Below are 18,400 nucleotides of genomic sequence, written 5' to 3' on the forward strand. Positions count from 1 at the left end.
TGATCACACCCAGCAGACTGAATAACGGTAGAAAGCACAGCATTCCTCCCTGGATTTTTATGACTCTGAATCCTCAGTAGCAGTTTAGACTAGCCAGCTTCCACAGTGCAATCGCCGTGCGCTTCTCCAGCAACAGGGCAGCTCTCATTCTCGTGTCCTTGCGCCGCAGGGCTGGGACGAGCTCATCACACAGTCCCATGAATGTGGCTTTCCTCATGCGAAAGTTCTGGAGCCACTGCTTGTCATCCCAGACATGCATCACGATGTGATCCCACCACTCAGTGCTTGTTTACCGAGCCCAAAAGTGGCATTCCACTATGGTCAGCACCTCCGTGAAGGCCACAAGCATTCTCATGTCGTAGCTAGTATGCATGACAAGATCAATGTCACACTCCTCTTGCCTTTGTAGCTTAAGGATAACTCCACTGCCACTCGTGACACGTTGCTCAGTGCGAGCAGCATTCTGGTCAACAACTCGGGATCCATTCGTGCAGCCAGAAAGAGGCAGGGCAGGGCGCGCAATACACAAACCGTTGAAAGATGGCGCCAATTGTGGACAGAAGCACAAGGATTGCTGGGATGCGAAGCAATGCATCATGGGGCATTGGGAGAGGACCCAGGATGCCCCGTGACCCCTTCTGCCTTCCCACAAGTTTTAGTGGCAAAAGAGAAAGAGGTGCTCTATGGGATAGCTGCCCAGAGTGCACTGCTCCAAATAGCACCACAAGTGCCGCAAGTGTGAACACACTATTGCACAAGCAGCTGTCAGTGTGAACACACAACAGCGGTTTTCCTTCGGCGCTCTCTGAGCGGCGCTGTAACTGCTGGCACTGTAACTTTGCAAGTGTAGACGTGCCCTAAGTCTCCCTGTTGTGGAGGCAGAGGCCAAACAAGAGGACTCACAGTCCTGGGTATCCTGAGAACTGTCACACCTTCTGTTACCTCTCCACTACACTCTGGGTGTACTATTTCAGGGCCATATGTTCCATCACAACCTGGTATCTCTGAACCTGATTGCCTGGCTATTGAGAAGTCACATTAAAATAAACTAGGATACTCCAAGAAGGGGATCTCAACATTACTGAAGTCCAGAAAGTTTACCACCAACTCTTAGGAAACACGAGTATGAAGAATATTTTATTCATGGTGCACACCAAAAGGATGCATGGCAGGATCAGCTTTGGTCAAATTGCTCCTAGAATTCTTACAGGCAGGTCTGTCTATGAGGCTACAGTACAACACACTTAGAACTCAAGCATGTGTTATAGCCTCTGTTCTGGCAGCCAGGGATTGATCTTCCTTATCCCCATGTCAAAAAGTTCCCCAAAGCTAGTTCCCTAATCAGACCTCCTCCTGGTCACAGAGTAGCCCCGTGGGATCTTTCCCTAGTACTGAATGCACTCTTGGATCTACCTTTCAAACCCATGTCCAAAGTGTCTCCATATTTCCTGACAACTAAAGTCACTTTTCTAGTGGCAATAACATCTGTCCGAAGGGTGTCTGAGTTGGGAGTCCTCTATGTCACTCCCTCAAAATTGTGTTTTCCGTAATGACAGGGCAGAACTCCTTTCTTCCTTTCACCAGTCCCAGGAGATTTTTGCCCATCTGCTTTTGGATTTAGGAACCCAGCCCATTCAAAAGAACGAGTATGGCACACTTCAGTTGTCTGGAGGGCAATTAAGATCTTTATTAAGACAGCTAATGCACCACAGGGTTAGGGGACAGAAGGCCTCCATGGCAAGATATACTAGGTGAGGCACTTCTGAGACATATAAAGCCAAAGAGAAAACTCTCCCATTCAAGACTAAAGCTAATTCCATGAGGGCAATGGCAGCTTCATGGGGCGACAGATCCAGTGCACCATATGAACAAATTTTCAGGGTAGCATCCCTGCATATGTTCACAAAATTCTGTAAAACTGATAGACTTCCATCGGGTGAAGCAGCCTTCAGGAGGAGGGTTCTGCAAGCCATAGCTCTCTCTTAGCCTAGCCAACAATTGATAGTGATGGGTGCAGGGGAGAGTACTGCTACAAAAATTCAATCACTGCTGAATTTATGGACCCATCCCCCTCAGTGAGAATGAGAAAATTTGTCTCATAAAAAAAATTCATTCTGGTAGCTGGAGTGGGTGGGTGGGTAGGTACTGTACTTTTCATCTCCCGCTTCTAGGAGGTTAATTTGAAATAGCGTTGAATTGTTTTTTCCTTTTTTAGGGAGAGCTGGTGGAAAACTGTTTTTACCTTTAATCTATAGCTCTTGTTTGTTTTCCACAGGTTGGACAGTTACTATTTCTTAGTGTTGGGCAGTATTACCTGTTGTTGTTAACACATTTTGAAAGTGTTTTATTCAGATATGATAGCTATTACCTTTGGAAGTGACACTCTGGAGGGGCTCATTAGTGGGGACTGCCTACTACAGTGTGGGGACTGAAGAACCCTTCGCTACTAAGTTTATGGACCCCATCCTGCTACCAGAATGAAAAATGTTCAAATGAGAGAGAGAGAGAGATTTTCTCATTAACATGTATATGCCTCAGTCTACCCTTGTATAAACAGGAGATAATTATACTCACCTAACTACAAGAGTGGTGTGAGGCTAAGTTCATTAATATTTGTAAAACATACTGAAATCCTTAGATGGGTACCACTACAGAAGTGCAAAGTATTAATATTACTTCTACAGAAGAAAGAGGATTGCTTTTTGAGTTACCATCTGCCTTTGGCTTGATTCCAATTGCTTTGTGGTGCCTAATGTGATTAATTTTGTCTCGCGTTTTCACTATATGACAAATCCACCAATTGGTTTCAAGTACAGTAGCTCTCAGGGAGGAACAAACTACCAGTAGTATTCCTTCTATGGTAAAAATAAATCCTGTAAATTTGGAAGACAGCAATTAGATGGATACATTGATTTGCCATAAATATCCTTGCTGCATCTTCACTCCATTCCGGTTCACAGACTTAAGTGCTTTTTTTAAATATATATGATACTTTCTAAATGATCTCATCACAGAAGCATAGGTGAAACAAAGGTCAATTCAAATGCTTCACAGACAAGAACTAGAGGACAAGAACAAGAGAATCTAAAAATCCTCAAACCCACTCAGGGTAAAACCAGAACGAACATGTCACTTGTTGCCTTAGAACGTAAATTCTTTGGTTGCAGAAGCCAGGCCTTTGTGGTAGGGCAGTTGTTCAACTAGAACCCAAGCCTGTGTTTAAAAAGTACCTAGCACAACAAGGCCCTGGTCCTGTTGGATCCCGTTAGCCACTACCGTAATATAAAATAACTTGCCTCTATAATATTTTGAGAGAAGAATGGATGAGAAAAGAGTTGACCTGGCCTAGAATGTTAGAGGTTCTAGCAAATCCTACTGAGTAGATAAAATAGGTGGCTTTCCAAGTCACACATGGCCACATAAGCTGGTTGTACACAAGGCTGACCTATTCAGCTTGGCCAAGTGCATGAAGGCACATTTTTAAAAACGCACCTGCTCAACACCAAGTAGTTATGAAGCTTTTCAAAGGTGGGGACCTTGAGCTCCCTCAGCCCATTAAGCAGTACTACTAATCTCTGTTCCCTTTCCCTGTGTCCCACAGTGTGGCTGAGTGAGGTACTGAAATTATTAGGCCCACTGGACTGTAATACTCTCTTGGGCTGCACTGCTGTGGGTAACAGAGATAAGGCTGGATTAAGACTTGGGTTATATCTGAACAACTGACCTACCCCCAACCTGCAGTTGGAGAGGACTGGGTCTCTTCAACCCCTGATAGGTGCTGAGGAGCAGCTGGGGCCAAACTGTGCTATCGTGCTAGCAAGGCCACAAGTATCCACTTACACCTCTGCATTGGCAACGTGCATCAAGGGCAGTAGTGTGGGAGGAGAAACAAGCTGTACTGCAACCAGGAATGCAATTCGCAGCTCGTGTAGATGTAGCCACGCTAGCATTAATTGAGTTAGCTCACTAAAAATATCAGTGAGCACATTGCAGTGCAGGCTCTACAAGCCTGCCTTACCCCTCTAGGTTTGTACTGGCTTGAGCAGCCCAGGCTGAAGCATGCGGCACCACATCCTCACTGATATTTTTAGCAAGCCAGCTAGATGAAAGCAAGTGTAGATACATTCAGCATCATCATGGCAAATCCCAAAGGGATGTGGCATGCTTGCAAGTCAAGTGCCACCCAAATAGACCTCTGGCTAGGTCCTTAAGGTGGTTTGGTTGTACATTCGCTTATGTCCATCACTGACAAGCTTATCGCACCATTGAAGTTTCTGGCACACAAGTGATTGCCAGCTGTGTAGCAGTGTTCCTGCGAATCACACCCCGACTGCCGTGTAAACGTACCTCCTGTCCCCCCTTGTGCACATGGGTGGGAGGAGGGGATGGAAGAAGGTGGAGATCAGATGTAGCCTTGGCTCTCCTTTCACATCATGCAGACCAACATAGAAATTTACTCTGCACTTGGGTACAGCATTGTTTGTTCCCTTCCTGGAGAAGCAGGAGAATTGGGAGAGAGACTCAGGGTGAAATCCTGGCCATACTGAAGTCAATGGGAGTTTTGCCATTGACTTTAATTCTGCCAGGATTTCACTCTGAGAGTCACAGTCTCCCCCCTGGGCTGCATCTGGACATTACATTGTGCTGCCTCTTCATCTGGGCGTGTAGCCATGAATGAGGCTTATATGTTTACAGATAAATCCTAGTTTCTATTGATGCATGTGAGAAATAGTGTATAACTTGAGCTGACTCTAATCTTATGGCAGATGGAGGGAGGGATGTCCTTTTTTTTTACTGCCATCTTACATCTCACATTATCTGGCACCTTGCTCCAGCTTTTGTGCTTCCGGAAATTCTTTTTGTGGATCAAGTAATAGACACAGCCTTTGGAAATAGTGCAAACCTTATATTTTATGTCAATATACATTAAATCCTCTTGGAACCTCAAAAATATGTCATTTTCTCCTTTATCAGTTTCTGGATGATGATGATAATGATATGATAGGATGTCCTAATTAACACTGAATTCATTGACATGTTAATCGTAAGGATAAAACTTGGACTAGACGTTGCGCTCTCATGCAGCTGTGGGCCAAATGGATTCAAAAGGTTTTTCTCATGTGCTTTCCTTTTGTACAGTCCACTTCCCCCTTGTAGAATGCCATTCGCCTTTTTACAAACTTGTATAACTGTTCTACCGCAGACCAGCAAGAAGGAACAAATATCTCCTGCTAGGGTTTATAAGGCTATCTCTGGTTACAGAGTGTCCCCAGCTACTATAATCTGTGCAGCCTTTTAAGGAAATGTAAAAAGAGAGTTGCAAATTAACTAGCCACAGAAAGTAAATCTTTATAGTCTACAGTGAAACATCTATGATATAACCTCAGCAGTGAATATATTCTATTTTAAATATATTTGTTATGTGACAGTAAGTAACAAATACCTACTTTTAAAAAATCCTTTCACATACTCATCTGATCTTAAAAAAGTAACCCGTTGGTGCAACTTGGCAGAAGCTGAAATATCTAAACTTTACTATTTAATGTAGTTGATAAAATATTCTGCAGGATAAGGTAAAATGTGTAGAGCTAGTTGAATGATGAAAAAGAATTAGTGAAATGTTTTGGAAACAGTCACTTTTGTTATGTGACTTTTAAAATGGAAGCAGAATTTATCTGTTCAAAAATGTGAAATTTTAAAATATTTTCACAATTAACCAGTTTTTCCTTTTCCGCTTACCCCACCTCATTTCACCCCTAAATGGATAGAATAAATTGTTATTTTTTCTTCATCTTTTTCATTTTTGCTTTTGCTCACTTGAGTTTACAGTAAAGTGGAGAAAGTTTCTACAAGTTATAGAGTGAGCAGAAAGAACAAGTCAACAAACAAAATAACACAAAATAAAACCACCTGGGACTGCCTTTGTTCTATTGCATTTAGTGGCAAAATGGAAAACATGTAAAGAAGGGAAGGAAAGAAGGGGAAAAAGGAGAAAGGAGACGAGGGACACAAAAAAAGGCTAAATATTTTTCATTTTCAATATTGTAAAAAAAATTAATAGCAAAAACACTTTAGGAAAGGCCATTTTTTATTATTAAAAAAATTCTAAATGCTTCAACCAATTCTAGTAAAAGAATGTTTTGTTCCAGATATTACATTAATATTCATGGAAAGTATAATCTGTTAGAACAGAGGTTCTCTAAGTGGGGGGGGGGGGCCTGGAATGTATTCTGGGGATGTGTGAGAGGCTTTAGGGGGAAAAAAATGTACTGCGCACATTTTACCCGCAGCAATGAATAACTAGCAATGCTTATTCCGCCAGATATATCAGGTCCTTAGATGGTGCTGTGCATTTGACTCTAGATGGTGCTGTGCATTTTGACAGATGTCTGTTAAGCTTGCATACCATTATACAAAGTCGTTGCGATGTGTACGTTAATCTGTTTGCTACGATGCGATGCGCACATTTAATTGTAAGCATCAACCACAATTGCCGTTTTGCTATTGTTCTTATTACAATGGATCATTGGCTCTGTTTGAATCAATGCCATACTGTTTTTAATATTTAGTGATAGTTACATGTTGATGTTTTTTAATCGATACATGTACTTGGGGGGGGGCGGCGGGCGCGGGGGGAATAAACTACTATAGACACAAAGAAGGAGGCACGATCAAATAAGTTTGAGAACCACTGTGTTAGACTTCTTGTCCATCCGAAGTTTCTTTGTGCCAAGCAAAGCCCATTTTAAAGGTTCCTCGGCAATTTTTCTGCAGTACATTCATCATATTCATAATATGACTAAGTTGATGCTTTTCAACGGCTGAAATCTTTAATTACAGCATTTCTGATAAAGTTGATACCCAGCATCCTCTTTCATATAACTTTCTCAAGAATGTGCCATTTGGGACTGAATTGTCTGACTTGATTTCAACCTCTCCTGCACAGAAGGTACACTGGTGTAACTCCATTGCCTTCAGTGGAGTTACTCCTGTGTAAGTGAGAAGAGAATTGATCCTCTCATGCTTGGTCTCAGAATAAAGATGAATTTTTCTGGAAATTTTAAGGAAAACATCTTCATCTGGTTTTGAGTGAAATGAGCGATGAACGGTTTTTTTTCATTTGTCTCTGCTTTGAAAATCGTATTGAATTTTTTGTACACAGCTCAAAAATGGCTGAATTCTGAAAGTTAAAATGTGTCACAGGGTAAGAGCTGAATGAGGAACAGTCACTTTATGTTGCAAAACATCTGTGCAGAGCAAACTGAGAGTCCAGTGGCATTACGCAGGGAGAGAATTTGACACCATGTGTTCATCTATTTAAGTATCAAGGCTTTATTTCCGTGCTAAGCAAGTGCAGAACATCTGTATTTCACTTGTATTTTTAGGACCTGGTCCTGCAGTGCTTCCTTAGCAAACCTCCCATTGAATCAAAGCTTTTCTAGAATAAGAACTGCAGAATGGGACCTGCAATATTTAAGCTTATGCTACCATGTCATAATAATTTCAACAGTTGACAAAGTAAATGGAGTCTTTTCACTGGGCTCCTAGGTACTACGATAATATCAATCATAAGGCAATCTAGCGCCCCAGGAACACTGCAAGACAGGGTCCACACTATAGCTCTGAACCTTACTCTCTATGGCAGTGGAAGGCCCCTCCGGCCCCAGAAAGACAGGATAGCTCCTACCCAGGAATGACAACAGGGACATTCTCCCCACAGAAGCAGCTAGGGTGGCGTCCAGGGGTCCCTGAGTACTAACACCAACAAGCAAGGTGTATCTGTTTAGATGGGTAGATTGGGCCTGCTGTACTTAAGTGTCCTCTGGTGGGGTGGTGTTGGTGGGGCTCCAAGAGCAGTGAGTCTTGAGATTAACTCCCCATGTATGGGGCAATTCACATTTCTCAGAGCTATTGTTGCATGAGTCCCTCCCTCCCCCCACCCTGAAATCTGTTTTTTTGTGTGCTTTTACCCTATATTACACAGATTTCATGGGGGAGACCAGTGTTTCTCAAATTGGGGGTCCTGACCCAAAAGGGAGTTGCAGCGGGGTTACAAGGTTATTTTAGGGGGGGTCATGGTATTGCCACCCTTACTTCTGTGCTGCCTTCAGAGCTGGGAGGCCAGAAAGTGGCGGCTGTTAGCCAGGCACCCAGCTCTGAAGGCAGCGCCCTGCCAGCAGCAGCGCAGAAGTAAGGGTGGCAATACCATACCATGCCACCCTTATTTCTGCTCTGCTGCCTTTAGAGGTGAGCAGCTGGAGAGTGGTGACTGCTAACTGAGGGCCCAGCTCTGCAGGCGGCAGTGCAGAAGTAAGGGTGGAAATACCAGACCAGGCCATCCTTACTTCTGTGCTGCTGCTGGCAGCAGCTCTGTCTTCAGAGCTGGGATCCCGGCCAGCAGCTGCCGCTCTCCAGCTGCCCAGCTCTGAAGGCAGCATTGCTACCAGCAACGGGGCAGAAGTAAGGGTAGCAGTACCACAACCCCTCCTACAATAACCTTGCGACACCCCACCCCCCACCCACAACTCCTTTTTGGGTCAGGACCCCTACAACTACAACACCATGAAATTTCAGATTTAAATGGCTGAAATAATGAAATTTACTATTTTAAAAATCCTATGACTGTGAAATTGACCAAGTGAATTTGGTAGGGCCCTATCCATTAGACTGGGGCCCTAGGCATGGGCCTATAGTGCCTGTGCCCTAATCTAACCATGCTTCTAACAGCAAGGTAATTTTAAGTACATAGAAGCCTGATTCTGATCTCATTTTACTAGGGTAAATCAGAATGAACTCCACTGAAGTCAATGAAGTTATACCAGAATTAAGTGTGGGCTCTTATCTACCACTTCTTTTAACTATTATGAAGAAGAGAAGATAGTGATATTCTTAGGCCAAACTCATCTCTGGTGTAATACCATTGACCAATTCATTTGCATAGAAAAGTTTTGGGAACTGGAGTCTCTGTAATTTACACCTACTTCTGTGACTGTCTTTGAGCGGAAATAATGCTGATACACAGACAAAATGGCATTGTCACCATGGATTCTTGCATGTTTTCCCTGCAGTAGAGTACAACTTATTTTCCAGGGAAATATTGGGTTATTTTGAACTAGATGCTTCTGAAGGTGACAAGAACCCTACAGTTGGTGTATGTTATCTTGAAGGCTGTTTAACCTTATTTCCATGATATAGTATACTGTAATTTTTTCAGAGATTTGTTAGTTCAGGGAAAAGAAGCTAACTATCTCATAAATCTGCTCTTCCCTGCAGTTACAAGGATCTAGTTCTACAGCTATAGTTAACCATTTAAATTGTTTTATGACAGTATAGTTTAGTTTCAAACAATACAGCTGTAGTCCAGGAAACAAAACATGTCTTGCCTACTATTTATACTTGCCAGAATGTACAGGAAATATTCCTCACACACTAGTGTTTTTGGTTTTTTGTTTTACTGCGATGATGAGACAAATAAATATTATATAAATGAACACTGCAACAATCTTCTAGTAAAATGTTTTTTTTTTATATAAGGAAATTTATGTTGACACCCACTTAATAACCATTCAACTGGACACTCTTTTTCTTTGTCATAAGGACTTGTAGAGGAATCTATCAACAAGTTTGGCTCCAGTACAAGCAACTTTATTGTCTGTAAAATGTAACATAATGACACACGGTATATACATTTTAATCCTTTAAAAATCATGTGTAATGGCAAATAGACATGTTCTCACACTTGTAAAATATTAAAGTTAATTCATGATAAACTGATGGATCAGCAGTGTTATAGAGTGAGAGCACACTAATTGGAAGAAAGCCAGTTAAGCTCCAGAAATAGTGGTTCAAGAAAGACCCTCAACATACCTTTTGTATTGTATGTAACATTTGTGTATTTTTAACACTGTTATTTATTTTTAATAGTCAATCTGAAATGTTTGGTGATACTCTGTCTGAAGAGGTAGAATAATTTGAAAACCAGGAATTCATGAGATATAATTCTGACTTGCTTTGTTACCTTGGACAAATCACTTAACCCCTTTGTGTTTCAGATTCCCCCTCTTTAGATAGGGTGAAACATAACATTTGTAATGCACGCTGATCTCTTAGGGTGAAAAATGTTATAGAATTGCAAAGTATAACTATGTCATCACCACACTAAAGAAGCACATCTTGAATATGAATAACAAATAGGCACAATAGGGTTGGGCCTAGTTCCAGGATCATGGGATGCCACGGTAACATCATCACACACTTTCCAGGCAGGAGGAGAAAATTTCGTGCATGGACAGCATGCTCCACGTGAACGAGGAACTGCATCAGCTGCCTGTGTACTCACAGCCAGTGAAGAAGGGGAGAGACTTTCCATTCATCCCCCTCACCACACTAGTGGATTGGGATCTCAAGCACAAAGCCAGATGGGCATGGGGTAGGAGCTATGGGAAGGCCTGGCCTGTCAACCTCACCAAAGTGGTTAGTTCAGTCACCAGTATCTTCTCTCTTGTGGCAACTGAGGGTGTGTGTGTGTGTGGGGGGGGGGGGTTGTCTTACACTTCCACTTTCCCGGAGGGCAGAGAGAATATTACTGCTGTTCTCCTTAGGCTGACCCAAGAGACATCTTCCTCTTCAGCAGCTTTTCAGAGCCTCCTTTTCCTCCACAACAGAGTGTCTTGTGATGGGGGAGCTCAGCTCCACACACCCTCACTAGAACAAATGATGTTGTATGAGGGCCCAGAGCCTCCACCCCTGAAACAAAGGGCCAGAACAAGAAGCTCTGTTGTCACTCTTTCCTGCTGCTTCTGTGGAGGCCTCCCTTGCTTCCTCCATTACTATGGCTGATGCAGTTCTTTGAATCCTACTTTCTATCTGAAGCAGAGGACCCTTGGAAAGAGGCCCCAGTAGCCCTGGCAAAGGAGGCCTTGTGGTGGGGGGAGAGGTCCCTGCTTACACCAGCCTGTCCAGCAGGCAGATCTGCCCCCTACTTCCTAGCATTGATGGCAGAAGTGGCTTCCCACACCTAGCCCTCTGCTGGGGTTAGAGACACTGAGTGTGTATATGATGGGTGAATAGTGAGCATATGGCTGGGTCCCATGTGCATCTGTGGGAGGCTATTTGATATGTGTGAGAGACTGGAGGGATGATATGAGGGAGCGACTGAGGGATGGAGAGATGAAAGAACACGAGGAAGGACACAACACGTACAGAAAGAGGAAGGTGAGATGATGGGACAGCTGTGAAAAGACACCAACACATACTGTACAGGGGACTAAAGGAATGGAAAACGGAGAAAGAAGGAAGAACAAAAGCAATGTAGAAATAGTAAGTTACTTTTTAAAAGGTGTTTAATAGAAAGTTGAATGACAATGCTATAATTAATCCATGTCAGTAGCGGTTTCTAATAATAATGAGGAGCACTGGGAATTTCCCTGATTCCAGTGGCATTCATCCTCTTCTATAGATAAAGCTGATGTTTTCTACAAGTGGGTGTTTCTAGGCATGGTTTATAGAATGCGCTCTGCCCCTCCCACCTTTAGAATGCACTAGATTGCACCAAATGGTGCATGCACACACTCTCTCTCTCTTTAAAAGCTTCCTCAGGGGGGATACCCCTGGATTCCTTGGAAGAGCCTTTTCTCAGTTCCACAAATTACTTGTCAACATGTGAGCCACTTAAAAATATTCTTTGGATTGTGTGGAGCTGCTAGTGCAGCCCTGGTAATAGGCTGAAATTGAAATGCACAAGGACCCCTGCTGCTGAAAAGTTCAAAGTATTACAAGTGTGTGAGAGCCCTGGGGAGTGCTTGAGAATCCAAGAGAGTGGAGGGGCTGCCCAGTTTATAAAGACCCCCTGCAGTCTCTGTTACCATGAATTGTTCCAAGGACACACAGCATGCTGTACGTCTCACAGAACAGATAGACAGGCACATTCTCTGAGGCATAAATGGTGGTCCTGATGAAACAAATGAGAATACCGTTGAAAACAGGATGGGCAGACAAGGTTGGGGGAAAAAAAGGTCATGTAGTTAGTTTCTTGTTATGCATACATGGTGTTTGGAAATATGTCCTACAATATGTACAGGGTGTGTTTACATGTGTATTTCTCACACACTAGAATCTCTTTCCAGATCTCCTCTGTCCCCTATCACTGTCCAACCCTCCTTACTCACGCAACATTCTGCTCCTTTATAGACCTCCTGTCCCCTGTAACCATCCATCCAAGCCACACCTCAACCCCAGGCATGCCACCACACAAACATTTCACTTTTCCTCTGTCTGCTGCTCCCCTCCCCCCCCCCCCCCGCACCTCAAAAAACCTCTCTGCTGATTAGGCAGCTTGTAATGTCCCGCTGGTGGAGCCAGCCCGCAGGAAGTGGGACTTCTGCCCCTTGTAGTGCGTACGCCTGCTGTCCTGAGGTTCTGCTCGCACTTTGAGTGGGTTGTTATAGGTGGCCAAGTCCAACTGGTAAAATATCAAGATCCAACCATGGCTGTGAGTTCTTGCAGGGCCCCTCCAACAACTTGGTAGTGTCCAGGCCCCAAGACCTCAGGAATGTAAGAATTACCATACTGCATCAGACCAATAATCCCTCTGGTGCAGTATCCTGACTCTGATAGTGGCCAGAACTAGATGCTTCTGAAGGTGACAAGAACCCTACAGTTGGTGTATATTGCACAATCAGCCCCTACATAGGCTTCACTCTGAACTCTAACCATTACAAATTGCAGTCTTTAACTCTGCCCATTGCTACTAGAGTTTGGCTTGGGTTGTAGCTTTGCAATGACAGGGCTAATTTGAGCCCTGTCTGGGTGGAACCCCCTCTGATTGGCTTCTTGTCCCACTTCCTGGGAAGAGCAACCACTCAGAGCAGCTGCAAGAAACAGATGGAGCTCTTCGTCCCCCCTCACTCACGAGGTGACCTCCTTTCTCACAGGTGGGAGGGAGAGGGAACAGAAAGAACCCAGCCACATCTGGTAGCTCCATCTCTGCCTCCCCTCCTATGGGCTGGCTCTTCTCTTCCTCACTCCCTCCGACACCTGGCTTGTGAAGGGGCAGGAGTGGTGAAGAGCTCCTAAAGCTGTCCCCACAACCCTGGAAAGAGGAGAAGGGGACCTGGCTGCAGCCCTCTGCTTTAGTCCTGGGAGAAGTGAATGAAGAGTTGCAAGAAATATAGAAGGAGCAGAGGTGAGGCAGGTGCAAGTGGGGGACAAAGCTCATGTGTGGGCAAAATTTTTAGGCATTAGGGAGCAGAATTAATTGCTGGGCAGGTGATGGGCAGATGTGGGGTGAAAGCTTCTGCAGTGGGGGCCAAAATCACCTTAATAAATTTTTAAGCACTGGCAAAACGAATTGTAACATCCATGAAAGGTAGGAAATGGGAGTTCAAAAATCAAGTTAGACCAAAACCATAATATAATCTTAAAAAAGAAAACATGACATTTTTAGGGTCTGAAATACAAGATTTAATATCCCTTTTAAATATTGTATTGTCATGAATTAGGATAATTCTGCATAGATGCTAAGAAGTTTGGCCTGGCTGGTTTAATCCCAGCCGGTGCAGCCACTCGGGCTGCTTCTGGTGCGTTTTTTGGCTTTTTTGTTTGCACAGCAGCACTTCAACTTCCTTTTTCATGAATAACGACACTCTGTTTCTTGGAGAGCACAAATCTAACTATTTTGTTTTTGTATCCATTCTATCCGGTCTAAATGTGAAACAGCATTACCATCCATTGGCCAACCCTCATCCCAGTGAGTGTGAATATTTCTGTCAGCACAACATACACGAGGGAGCTGGGTGTGTGTAAGCAGTGAATGGTGAGTGTGTAAGGTGCGGGTGTAAGTGGTGAGAGCGAGCACAAGTGTAAGTCACTGTGACACCAGGAGTGAGCAGAGTGCATGCGTGTGCAAAGTCAGTGTAAGGAGGATGACTGCCAGCAACGCATAGCTGTGGGTCTGCCAGAGCCAAGTGAGAGTGCATGCATGCGCGCTGGGTGGGTGAGTGTGAGCCTGAACCCCGGGTGTGGTGGAATGCAAGCGAGCCTGGGCGGGGTGCGGGTCTGTGTGTGGACGGCGTTGGGGGGGGGGTGCAGGCAGCAGCTCGGCGTGTACGCACACGTGCCTGTTTCGTCCCAGAGCGGCGCGAGTGTGAGCGGGCCCGGGGCGCTGGGAGCTGGGGCGCAAGTGGCGGGGCTCGGGCGCGTTTGTGTCAGCACAGCCGCTCGCCGGGAAGCAGCAGCCGCCGCGCCTGCCGCCGGGCTCGAGGCGGGTGGGCGCAGGGAGCGGAGAGGCTGGACAGCAAACCCCGCGCCGGGCTGGCGGAACTCCAGCGGCACCGCGCTCCAGCAGCGCGCTGCCCTTCCCCGGCCCGCTCCCGGCGGGGCGGGGAGGCGGCTAGGCTGGGGCGCGGAATGGCCCGGGCTGCGGCTGCGTGGAGGCGGCGCCAGGGTGGGAGGTGGGTTTAAAGCCTATTAAAGGGGGAGAGGAGGGGAAGGGGGCGGAGAGATGATGCCTCCTAAGCTGGAGAGTCAGCTGAGTACGAAGCAAGAGCTCGGCGGCAGGGGGACGTAGCCCCGTGTTAACACCGGGAACCTGGAGGAGGGCGCAGGCTCCGCAGCAGCGGTTCAGGCGCCGCGGCGGCGTGGGCAGAAGTTTTCTGGGCAGAGTCCCCCCCTGCACCGTATTTTTTTTTTTTTTGGCGTGTGCGTTGGGAGTCTAACTTTCCCCCTCTCCCGGTCCACGCTACGAAGCTGCCCCGTCTCCCCATAGCATCCCCCGCTGCCTGCTCTGCTCCCGGCCCCACCGCAGCAAAACTTGATCGGAGCGTGCGAGACAGAAGGAGCCGGACGCACAGAGGCTCTCGCAAGGGGGAGGGGGCAGCGGGAGGGCGGCCACGAGGGCGAAAGAGGAACCGCAGGCAGCAGGTAAGAGAATCGGGGGGGAGGTCTGATGCTCACCCCAGCCGCTTTGGGGTGGGCATGCAACATCCTGCATGCGCCTCTTGCGAGGGGGGAAAGCTGAGGAATCTCGGGGGTCCTGCAGGAACAAACTGTTGAGAGAGGTCCAGGACCGCAAATGCCAAATGTATTGGCTAAGGCGCTCCCACTCCGCTCCGGGGTGAGGGAGGACGCCGGGGGCAATGGGGCTAAATTGCAAGGGGACAGCGCGCGTGTGCGTATATATAGAGAGGGCGGCTAGGGAACTTGTGTGCTGGGTCCTTAGTAGCCGAGATTTAGAGCTGGGGAGGAGTGCGCTGAATTCTCTTTCTCTGGCTTCGGATTTAGTTGGTCACTTTCAAAACTTCCCAATTAAACTGAGCTGGAAAACTGGAACCACTTTCCTCCTCCCCCCCCCCCCCCCACCCCAGAGTGACAAGACTTCAGGCGAGTTTAATGCTGCGAATCAGTTGTTAGTAGTTTGCTGTGTTCTCTTTTCTCTCCTCGTTTGGACCTTTATTAGCCCCTTGGGGGAGTCATTGAGTCTGTGCGCGTATTTGAACCATTTCGTTGTCAGATGTGAGATCCTTTCAAGCCCTAAAGAAAAGTGTGTTTGAGGGGAGGAGGCTGGGACGGCAGCGATCAGAGGGGATCTTGAGCCACAGACTAAGGTCCGCAAAAAGAGCAGGAGGACTTGTGGCACCTTAGAGACTAACCAATTTATTTAAGCAAAAGTGAGCTGTCGCTCACGAAAGCTTATGCTCAGATAAATTGGTTAGTCTCTAAGGTGCCACAAGTCGTCCTGCTCTTTTTGCGGATACAGACTTACACGGCTGCTACTCTGAGGACTAAGATCCCTGCTCTTAATCCATCTGTGAACGTGGTTCTTTTCCCAGCTTGATCTTCCACTTGCACCAGATCTCGGGGGTGCTGTACTTACTGGCTTGTACTTTCTAAGTATTTATCTGGAATTGCAGCTGTTTTACAGGGTCTTAGGAAAGCTAAACTGTTTCTTTTCCTATGCTTTTCCTAGAGGTATTAAAAGTTTAGGTCTGAAATCCTATTCCTTGCATTTTTTCTCTTTTGGCAAGAAGAGTGAGGCAAAGGACAGCTCACAAAAGTGCCACTCCTGGATGCTGCCACCTTCCTTCTCTTCCGTTTTGCAAATCTGTGAAGGTAGCTGACAAAACAAGTATTTGGGAGTAAGGGGAATATTTGAACATTGTTGCGGGACAGCATTTTGTTGGCTTCTGGGTAATATTGGGTAGCTTCTTGTAACCTGTTATATGTAAAATAAGACTTGGGTTGGAGAGAGAGGTTTTTACCTTCTTCCCTCTTGCCCTCCCCCACCTCCGACTCATGATTGGAGGTAGAGCAGCAGAAAGCTGTTCTACATGGACTCCCTTTCTATACGTCGTTTGCGATTTTTCAGACTGGGACCTGAACTGTATCATCTTATAAAAGAAAGTCTGCAGTTAATTGGTTTGGCAGATGCACTGTTGCAAAATCTCTTTTGCTGCGGATTTAAACTGCCAGCCCCCATCTTACTTTTCCCCCCCTTAAAATCCACATAACATTTTATTTTAGAAGTAGTATGGAAAGTGCTGATTCAGCAGTTGGGAGCACCACTCTATCTGCAGTGGTGTTTTGTGTAAAATGTTTTGATTTGTTGAACTGGGAACATATGTTGCTGGTATGTCAAAGGAATACTGATCAAGGTTCACAGAGCAATTCTGTACTTGTTCATGATTTTACTCATGTAAAGTGAGAAACAACAATTGGCACCATGAAGAGGGTGGGAGTGGAATGTTGGATTTCTAAAATTGAATTTAATAGTCAAGTGAAATTGTATCGCTTCACAGAGGTGCTTGAGTGATCTTTTTGAACAAAGCTTTTGTAGGAGATGGGATCAGTAAGCAGTTATAAGATTTCAGTTTGACTTATTGTTAAATTCATGGGCTAGTTGCACTTACAGCACTCAAAGGTACAGAGGAGGGCAACAAGGGTAATCCCAGGATTAAGACGAGTGAGTTATGAGGACACGTTTTATTTAAAAAAAAAAAAAAAGTATGGAGATTAGACAACCTGAGTGGAAGAAGAAAGTGTGCCTGCAACATTAAATGGTGTAAATAACAGCCCTGACTGCTGCTTCAGTTCAGTTCATTTAGATAGGGGGAAGAGGAGTGAAGAGATATCCAGAATGCTCGGAACATGCACATAATTTCCTTAGCAAGGTCTGAATGGAAGAGATGTGGCTGTTCAAGAAGCATATTCCTCTTTCACTTGCCTTTGGTCTCCAGATGTACAGTTGTAGTCTAATGAATAAACTTTGATATCAAAACTTGCTTGGCTCAATCTAGTTTTTAAATATGCTGCACAACACACAGAGCGAACAGACTAAAAAGTAATGTTTGGTAACATCTGTTCTGAATGATAGTGTATGGAAGCAAACCCCTACGCATGCCTGAAGTTTATTGTTTCTTCCCTCCTCCCCACCCGCTAATATTGTACTTCATTTGCACTCTTTGTTCTTAAAGTAGATCTTGTTTGCTGTGGCTGGATGTTCCAGTGAGTTTCCTTGGTTTTTTGTCAGTCAAAATATCCTCTCCCCTACTGTTGTGCATGTTTGCTTCCAACCTCTAACCCAGGCGTGACTTGCTTTCAGTAGTGTTTTTGTATTTATTTTGAAAGCATTACCTAAATGTAAAATGGATATCTGTATTTCAGTTCTGTTCCTAGAACACAGCTGGTATAGTCATATGTAAAGCACATTTGCAACCCTGTGTCACACATACTTAAATGACTTTGAATCTAACAAGAATCGCTGTAGGTCTTCCTGTGAACTGTGGGCCAGATCCTGAATTGCAGTCACTGGCGAGTAAAGGCTAAAAGTAGCTGAATCTCCCTAGCTGAAGGTTTCTTCCAAGATGGGGAGTCGCCAGCTGGCATAGAGATGGTATAGCTAGGCCATGTGCCATCTCTTCCAGCAGCCCTTGCAACACTGGTTGGGAGGGGGAGGATGTTATTTGACAATCCCCAGCTAGCCGATGTCCAATTGGAGACTGTTAGCAGCTGGTATACTGCAGAGCCTCTCTAGGCTGGGAGCCACAACCAGCTTCACTGAGGTTTTCCCCTTAGACACCACAAATCTAGATATGTATATATTGAGGTGGTTGTGCCTAACTGTGAATGCAAAGCAAAGCTCCCTTGTCAGTCATACAAGGGAATGACAGGTTTCAGAGGAACAGCCGTGTTAGTCTGTATTCGCAAAAAGAAAAGGAGTACTTGTGGCACCTTAGAGACTAACCAATTTATTTGAGCATAAGCTTTCGTGAGCTACAGCTCACTTCATCAAGCTCATGCTCAAATAAATTGGTTAGTCTCTAAGGTGCCACAAGTACTCCTTTTCTTTATACAAGGGAATGTAACACCAGAGGGCTTTAAGGGGTTGTACTAACTTGCACTTGCA

At 45.2% G+C, this 18,400-nt stretch overlaps 1 protein-coding gene across 1 annotated transcript in view; it reads left to right on the forward strand.

Annotated features, from left to right (window-relative positions):
• Positions 1 to 14,503: 14,503 nt before the first annotated feature.
• GRB10 (growth factor receptor bound protein 10) overlaps positions 14,504 to 18,400 on the forward strand; it is a 201,708-nt gene continuing 197,811 nt past the window's right edge. Inside the window, exon 1 of the mRNA XM_048839260.2 lies at positions 14,504 to 14,919. The gene's annotated coding sequence lies outside the window, so the exon portion shown is untranslated. The remainder of the gene's footprint in view (positions 14,920 to 18,400) is intronic.

Source organism: Caretta caretta, chromosome 2 (genome assembly GCF_965140235.1).
Source record: "Caretta caretta isolate rCarCar2 chromosome 2, rCarCar1.hap1, whole genome shotgun sequence".
Lineage (NCBI taxonomy): Eukaryota > Metazoa > Chordata > Testudines > Cheloniidae > Caretta > Caretta caretta.